Raw genomic sequence first — 7,941 nt, forward strand, 5'->3', positions numbered from 1 at the left:
TTCTCGACAGAGTCACCACCAACTCTCTCTCGTTTATATTTGCTTTTTCTCGACAGAGAAACCACCAACTCTCTCGTTTATATTTGCTTTTTCTCGACAGAGTCACCACCAAACTCTCTCGTTTCGTATTTTACTTCACAACAGAACATTATTGTATAATGGTATCCCACAACGACAAAGTACGTAGAGCTGCGCTCATGCTGAACATCTCGGGCACTTATTCACGCTGGGCATCGATCGTGGAAGCACGTATTGCCAGGCCCGAAGACTAAGCATTCATGCTGGACAAAAACGAGAAAGCGCGTATGTGCTGGTCGAGAAAGCACGTATTCGGCGCCGTACTGTTATGTCGAGGTCAGACACCTGTATTTCATTCTTTGCTCACTTTCCAGAGTACGAACCGTAGTTCCATACAATTTTTGCCTTTTAAGCTACGCTCCGTAGAGTGTAGTGCCAGTTTATGGTTTTCACAAAATTTTCAATCGCTCGGACTGAAGAGTTGATGCTCGGATAGTACGAGTATACATATTTTAAACGTATACAAGTCACCAACGTCACTCGAGACGCTTATACCACTTCAAGAGCCATTCGGTCAAAGACACCGACTCGTGGCAATGCAGTGTGGAGAAAGTCTGGAACGAGCACGATACAGAACAGTCAGGATGAAATCCCGAGGAGCGACGACTGCTTCTCAACCGAGGTCGAAGAATAGCCGTACGCTCGACGCTGCCCCGACCGACTCGACCGGACCGTCGCTTCTCTTATAGGTACCGAGGCGCCCGCCGGAACGCCGGCGACGCACGGGCTTACGCACGGCCGCTTATGGGGGGAACCGCGCGACCCAACCGCCCGCCCGAACGGCCTGTTATAACTTAGAGCGAAAACCAACACCTGTAATTTCCTTAATAATTGAGCTAGGGCAAAAAAAAAAAACGCTATCTTGTAGGAAAAAAGCAGGGGAACACGATGCCGTCGTTAAAAATATAGATTGCCGTGCTCGTTTTCGAGAAAAAAATGAAAAAATGGTCAAAATCGTCGCAGGACAAAAACTCGACACGCTATCTTGTAGGCAAAAATTAGACGAATTCAAAACCGTAGTTAAAAATATCGGTCGTCGCGCTAGTTTTCGAGAAAAAAACAAAAACGTTCAAAAAATTCGAGATAAAAAAAAAAAAACCAGCCTACCAGATAGAAAAAATTACACTGAACAAATATCATATAGGTCAAAATATGTGTTAGCGTACTAGTTTTCGAGATATAGACGAAAAACCGTCGCCGCCGATCGGTACGTCGGTCGATGCGAAAGCACCGCGCGCCCGAGCGCCCGCCTAAAAGACCAGTTCGAACATACCGAAAAATCAAGAAACCGTAACTTCCTTAATAATTGAGCTAGGACAAAAAATCGACACGCTATCTTGCAGGAAAAAATCCGGGGAACACGATGGCGTCGTCAAAAGTGCAGGTCGTCGAGCTCGTTTTCGAGAAAAAAAAAAAAAAATTCTCAAAATTCGACAAAAAAATAAAACGATCACTGGACCGTGTAGAGAATATAAAACTGCATAAGAATCGTATAGACGAAAATTGGCGTTCACGTGCTCGTTTTTGAGAAAAAAGTTAAAAAAGCTCTCAAAATTCGAGATAAAAAAAAAACAAACCATCTGCCAGGTAGCCAACGGTAAACGGTACAAGTATCGTACGGGCGAAAACGAGCGTTACCGTGCTCGTTTTCGAGTTATTGACGAAAAACAGCCTGGAGCGATCGGTCCGGCGGTCGACGCGCGAAAGTTTCTAAGTCCGCTCTGCTCCGAATCATCGCTCCGGCGTCAAAAATCGTCGTAGGACAAAAAATCGCCACCCTATCTTGCAGGAAAAAATCCGGGGAACACGATGGCGTCGTCAAAAGTGCAGGTCGTCGAGCTCGTTTTCGAGAAAAAAAAAAAAAAATTCTCAAAATTCGACAAAAAAATAAAACGATCAGTGGACCGTGTAGAGAATATAAAACTGCATAAGAATCGTATAGACGAAAATTGGCGTTCACGTGCTCGTTTTTGTGGAAAAAATTAAAAAAGCTCTCAAACTTCGAGATAAAAAAAAAAAAAACCATCTACCAGGTAGCCAACGGTAAACGGTACAAGCATCGTACGGGCGAAAACGAGCGTTACCGTGCTCGTTTTCGAGTTATTGACGAAAAACAGCCTGGAGCGATCGGTCCGGCGGTCGACGCGCGAAAGTTTCTAAGTCCGCTCTGCTCCGAAACACCGCTCCGGCGTCAAAAATCGTCGTAGGACAAAAAATAGACACCCTATCTTGCAGGAAAAAATCCGGGGAACACGATGGCGTCGTCAAAAGTGCAGGTCGTCGAGCTCGTTTTCGAGAAAAAAAAAAAAAAATTCTCAAAATTCGACAAAAAAATAAAACGATCAGTGGACCGTGTAGAGAATCTAAAACTGCATAAGAATCGTATAGACGAAAATTGGCGTTCACGTGCTCGTTTTTGTGGAAAAAATTAAAAAAGCTCTCAAACTTCGAGATAAAAAAAAAAAAAACCGTCTACCAGGTAGCCAACGGTAAACGGTACAAGTATCGTACGGGCGAAAACGAGCGTTACCGTGCTCGTTTTCGAGTTATTGACGAAAAACAGCCTGGAGCGATCGGTCCGGCGGTCGACGCGCGAAAGTTTCTAAGTCCGCTCTGCTCCGAATCATCGCTCCGGCGTCAAAAATCGTCGTAGGACAAAAAATCGCCACCCTATCTTGCAGGAAAAAATCCGGGGAACACGATGGCGTCGTCAAAAGTGCAGGTCGTCGAGCTCGTTTTCGAGAAAAAAAAAAAAAATTCTCAAAATTCGACAAAAAAATAAAACGATCAGTGGACCGTGTAGAGAATCTAAAACTGCATAAGAATCGTATAGACGAAAATTGGCGTTCACGTGCTCGTTTTTGTGGAAAAAATTAAAAAAGCTCTCAAACTTCGAGATAAAAAAAAAAAAAACCATCTACCAGGTAGCCAACGGTAAACGGTACAAGTATCGTACGGGCGAAAACGAGCGTTACCGTGCTCGTTTTCGAGTTATTGACGAAAAACAGCCTGGAGCGATCGGTCCGGCGGTCGACGCGCGAAAGTTTCTAAGTCCGCTCTGCTCCGAATCATCGCTCCGGCGTCAAAAATCGTCGTAGGACAAAAAATAGACACGCTATCTTGCAGGAAAAAATCCGGGGAACACGATGGCGTCGTCAAAAGTGCAGGTCGTCGAGCTCGTTTTCGAGAAAAAAAAAAAAAAATTCTCAAAATTCGACAAAAAAATAAAACGATCACTGGACCGTGTAGAGAATATAAAACTGCATAAGAATCGTATAGACGAAAATTGGCGTTCACGTGCTCGTTTTTGAGAAAAAAGTTAAAAAAGCTCTCAAAATTCGAGATAAAAAAAAAACAAACCATCTGCCAGGTAGCCAACGGTAAACGGTACAAGTATCGTACGGGCGAAAACGAGCGTTACCGTGCTCGTTTTCGAGTTATTGACGAAAAACAGCCTGGAGCGATCGGTCCGGCGGTCGACGCGCGAAAGTTTCTAAGTCCGCTCTGCTCCGAATCATCGCTCCGGCGTCAAAAATCGTCGTAGGACAAAAAATCGCCACCCTATCTTGCAGGAAAAAATCCGGGGAACACGATGGCGTCGTCAAAAGTGCAGGTCGTCGAGCTCGTTTTCGAGAAAAAAAAAAAAAAATTCTCAAAATTCGACAAAAAAATAAAACGATCAGTGGACCGTGTAGAGAATCTAAAACTGCATAAGAATCGTATAGACGAAAATTGGCGTTCACGTGCTCGTTTTTGTGGAAAAAATTAAAAAAGCTCTCAAACTTCGAGATAAAAAAAAAAAAAACCATCTACCAGGTAGCCAACGGTAAACGGTACAAGTATCGTACGGGCGAAAACGAGCGTTACCGTGCTCGTTTTCGAGTTATTGACGAAAAACAGCCTGGAGCGATCGGTCCGGCGGTCGACGCGCGAAAGTTTCTAAGTCCGCTCTGCTCCGAATCATCGCTCCGGCGTCAAAAATCGTCGTAGGACAAAAAATAGACACGCTATCTTGCAGGAAAAAATCCGGGGAACACGATGGCGTCGTCAAAAGTGCAGGTCGTCGAGCTCGTTTTCGAGAAAAAAAAAAAAAAATTCTCAAAATTCGACAAAAAAATAAAACGATCAGTGGACCGTGTAGAGAATCTAAAACTGCATAAGAATCGTATAGACGAAAATTGGCGTTCACGTGCTCGTTTTTGTGGAAAAAATTAAAAAAGCTCTCAAACTTCGAGATAAAAAAAAAAAAAACCGTCTACCAGGTAGCCAACGGTAAACGGTACAAGTATCGTACGGGCGAAAACGAGCGTTACCGTGCTCGTTTTCGAGTTATTGACGAAAAACAGCCTGGAGCGATCGGTCCGGCGGTCGACGCGCGAAAGTTTCTAAGTCCGCTCTGCTCCGAATCATCGCTCCGGCGTCAAAAATCGTCGTAGGACAAAAAATCGCCACCCTATCTTGCAGGAAAAAATCCGGGGAACACGATGGCGTCGTCAAAAGTGCAGGTCGTCGAGCTCGTTTTCGAGAAAAAAAAAAAAAAATTCTCAAAATTCGACAAAAAAATAAAACGATCAGTGGACCGTGTAGAGAATATAAAACTGCATAAGAATCGTATAGACGAAAATTGGCGTTCACGTGCTCGTTTTTGTGGAAAAAATTAAAAAAGCTCTCAAACTTCGAGATAAAAAAAAAAAAAACCATCTACCAGGTAGCCAACGGTAAACGGTACAAGTATCGTACGGGCGAAAATGAGCGTTACCGTGCTCGTTTTCGAGTTATTGACGAAAAACAGCCTGGAGCGATCGCTCCGGCGGTCGACGCGCGAAAGTTTCTAAGTCCGCTCTGCTCCGAATCATCGCTCCGGCGTCAAAAATCGTCGTAGGACAAAAAATAGACACGCTATCTTGCAGGAAAAAATCCGGGGAACACGATGGCGTCGTCAAAAGTGCAGGTCGTCGAGCTCGTTTTCGAGAAAAAAAAAAAAAAATTCTCAAAATTCGACAAAAAAATAAAACGATCAGTGGACCGTGTAGAGAATCTAAAACTGCATAAGAATCGTATAGACGAAAATTGGCGTTCACGTGCTCGTTTTTGTGGAAAAAATTAAAAAAGCTCTCAAACTTCGAGATAAAAAAAAAAAAAACCATCTACCAGGTAGCCAACGGTAAACGGTACAAGTATCGTACGGGCGAAAATGAGCGTTACCGTGCTCGTTTTCGAGTTATTGACGAAAAACAGCCTGGAGCGATCGGTCCGGCGGTCGACGCGCGAAAGTTTCTAAGTCCGCTCTGCTCCGAATCATCGCTCCGGCGTCAAAAATCGTCGTAGGACAAAAAATCGCCACCCTATCTTGCAGGAAAAAATCCGGGGAACACGATGGCGTCGTCAAAAGTGCAGGTCGTCGAGCTCGTTTTCGAGAAAAAAAAAAAAAAATTCTCAAAATTCGACAAAAAAATAAAACGATCAGTGGACCGTGTAGAGAATATAAAACTGCATAAGAATCGTATAGACGAAAATTGGCGTTCACGTGCTCGTTTTTGTGGAAAAAATTAAAAAAGCTCTCAAACTTCGAGATAAAAAAAAAAAAAACCATCTACCAGGTAGCCAACGGTAAACGGTACAAGTATCGTACGGGCGAAAACGAGCGTTACCGTGCTCGTTTTCGAGTTATTGACGAAAAACTGCCTGGAGCGATCGGTCCGGCGGTCGACGCGCGAAAGTTTCTAAGTCCGCTCTGCTCCGAATCATCGCTCCGGCGTCAAAAATCGTCGTAGGACAAAAAATCGCCACCCTATCTTGCAGGAAAAAATCCGGGGAACACGATGGCGTCGTCAAAAGTGCAGGTCGTCGAGCTCGTTTTCGAGAAAAAAAAAAAAAAATTCTCAAAATTCGACAAAAAAATAAAACGATCAGTGGACCGTGTAGAGAATATAAAACTGCATAAGAATCGTATAGACGAAAATTGGCGTTCACGTGCTCGTTTTTGTGGAAAAAATTAAAAAAGCTCTCAAACTTCGAGATAAAAAAAAAAAAAACCATCTACCAGGTAGCCAACGGTAAACGGTACAAGTATCGTACGGGCGAAAATGAGCGTTACCGTGCTCGTTTTCGAGTTATTGACGAAAAACAGCCTGGAGCGATCGCTCCGGCGGTCGACGCGCGAAAGTTTCTAAGTCCGCTCTGCTCCGAATCATCGCTCCGGCGTCAAAAATCGTCGTAGGACAAAAACTAGACACGCTATCTTGCAGGAAAAAATCCGGGGAACACGATGGCGTCGTCAAAAGTGCAGGTCGTCGAGCTCGTTTTCGAGAAAAAAAAAAAAAAATTCTCAAAATTCGACAAAAAAATAAAACGATCAGTGGACCGTGTAGAGAATCTAAAACTGCATAAGAATCGTATAGACGAAAATTGGCGTTCACGTGCTCGTTTTTGTGGAAAAAATTAAAAAAGCTCTCAAACTTCGAGATAAAAAAAAAAAAAACCATCTACCAGGTAGCCAACGGTAAACGGTACAAGTATCGTACGGGCGAAAATGAGCGTTACCGTGCTCGTTTTCGAGTTATTGACGAAAAACAGCCTGGAGCGATCGGTCCGGCGGTCGACGCGCGAAAGTTTCTAAGTCCGCTCTGCTCCGAATCATCGCTCCGGCGTCAAAAATCGTCGTAGGACAAAAAATCGCCACCCTATCTTGCAGGAAAAAATCCGGGGAACACGATGGCGTCGTCAAAAGTGCAGGTCGTCGAGCTCGTTTTCGAGAAAAAAAAAAAAAAATTCTCAAAATTCGACAAAAAAATAAAACGATCAGTGGACCGTGTAGAGAATATAAAACTGCATAAGAATCGTATAGACGAAAATTGGCGTTCACGTGCTCGTTTTTGTGGAAAAAATTAAAAAAGCTCTCAAACTTCGAGATAAAAAAAAAAAAAACCATCTACCAGGTAGCCAACGGTAAACGGTACAAGTATCGTACGGGCGAAAACGAGCGTTACCGTGCTCGTTTTCGAGTTATTGACGAAAAACAGCCTGGAGCGATCGGTCCGGCGGTCGACGCGCGAAAGTTTCTAAGTCCGCTCTGCTCCGAATCATCGCTCCGGCGTCAAAAATCGTCGTAGGACAAAAAATCGCCACCCTATCTTGCAGGAAAAAATCCGGGGAACACGATGGCGTCGTCAAAAGTGCAGGTCGTCGAGCTCGTTTTCGAGAAAAAAAAAAAAAAATTCTCAAAATTTGACAAAAAAATAAAACGATCAGTGGACCGTGTAGAGAATATAAAACTGCATAAGAATCGTATAGACGAAAATTGGCGTTCACGTGCTCGTTTTTGTGGAAAAAATTAAAAAAGCTCTCAAACTTCGAGATAAAAAAAAAAAAAACCATCTACCAGGTAGCCAACGGTAAACGGTACAAGTATCGTACGGGCGAAAATGAGCGTTACCGTGCTCGTTTTCGAGTTATTGACGAAAAACAGCCTGGAGCGATCGCTCCGGCGGTCGACGCGCGAAAGTTTCTAAGTCCGCTCTGCTCCGAAACACCGCTCCGGCGTCAAAAATCGTCGTAGGACAAAAAATAGACACGCTATCTTGCAGGAAAAAATCCGGGGAACACGATGGCGTCGTCAAAAGTGCAGGTCGTCGAGCTCGTTTTCGAGAAAAAAAAAAAAAAATTCTCAAAATTCGACAACAAAATAAAACGATCAGTGGACCGTGTAGAGAATATAAAACTGCATAAGAATCGTATAGACGAAAATTGGCGTTCACGTGCTCGTTTTTGTGGAAAAAATTAAAAAAGCTCTCAAACTTCGAGATAAAAAAAAAAAAAACCATCTACCAGGTAGCCAACGGTAAACGGTACAAGTATCGTACG

The sequence above is a fragment of the Colletes latitarsis genome, chromosome 4, assembly GCF_051014445.1.
Source record: "Colletes latitarsis isolate SP2378_abdomen chromosome 4, iyColLati1, whole genome shotgun sequence".
NCBI classification, from domain to species: Eukaryota; Metazoa; Arthropoda; class Insecta; order Hymenoptera; family Colletidae; genus Colletes; species Colletes latitarsis.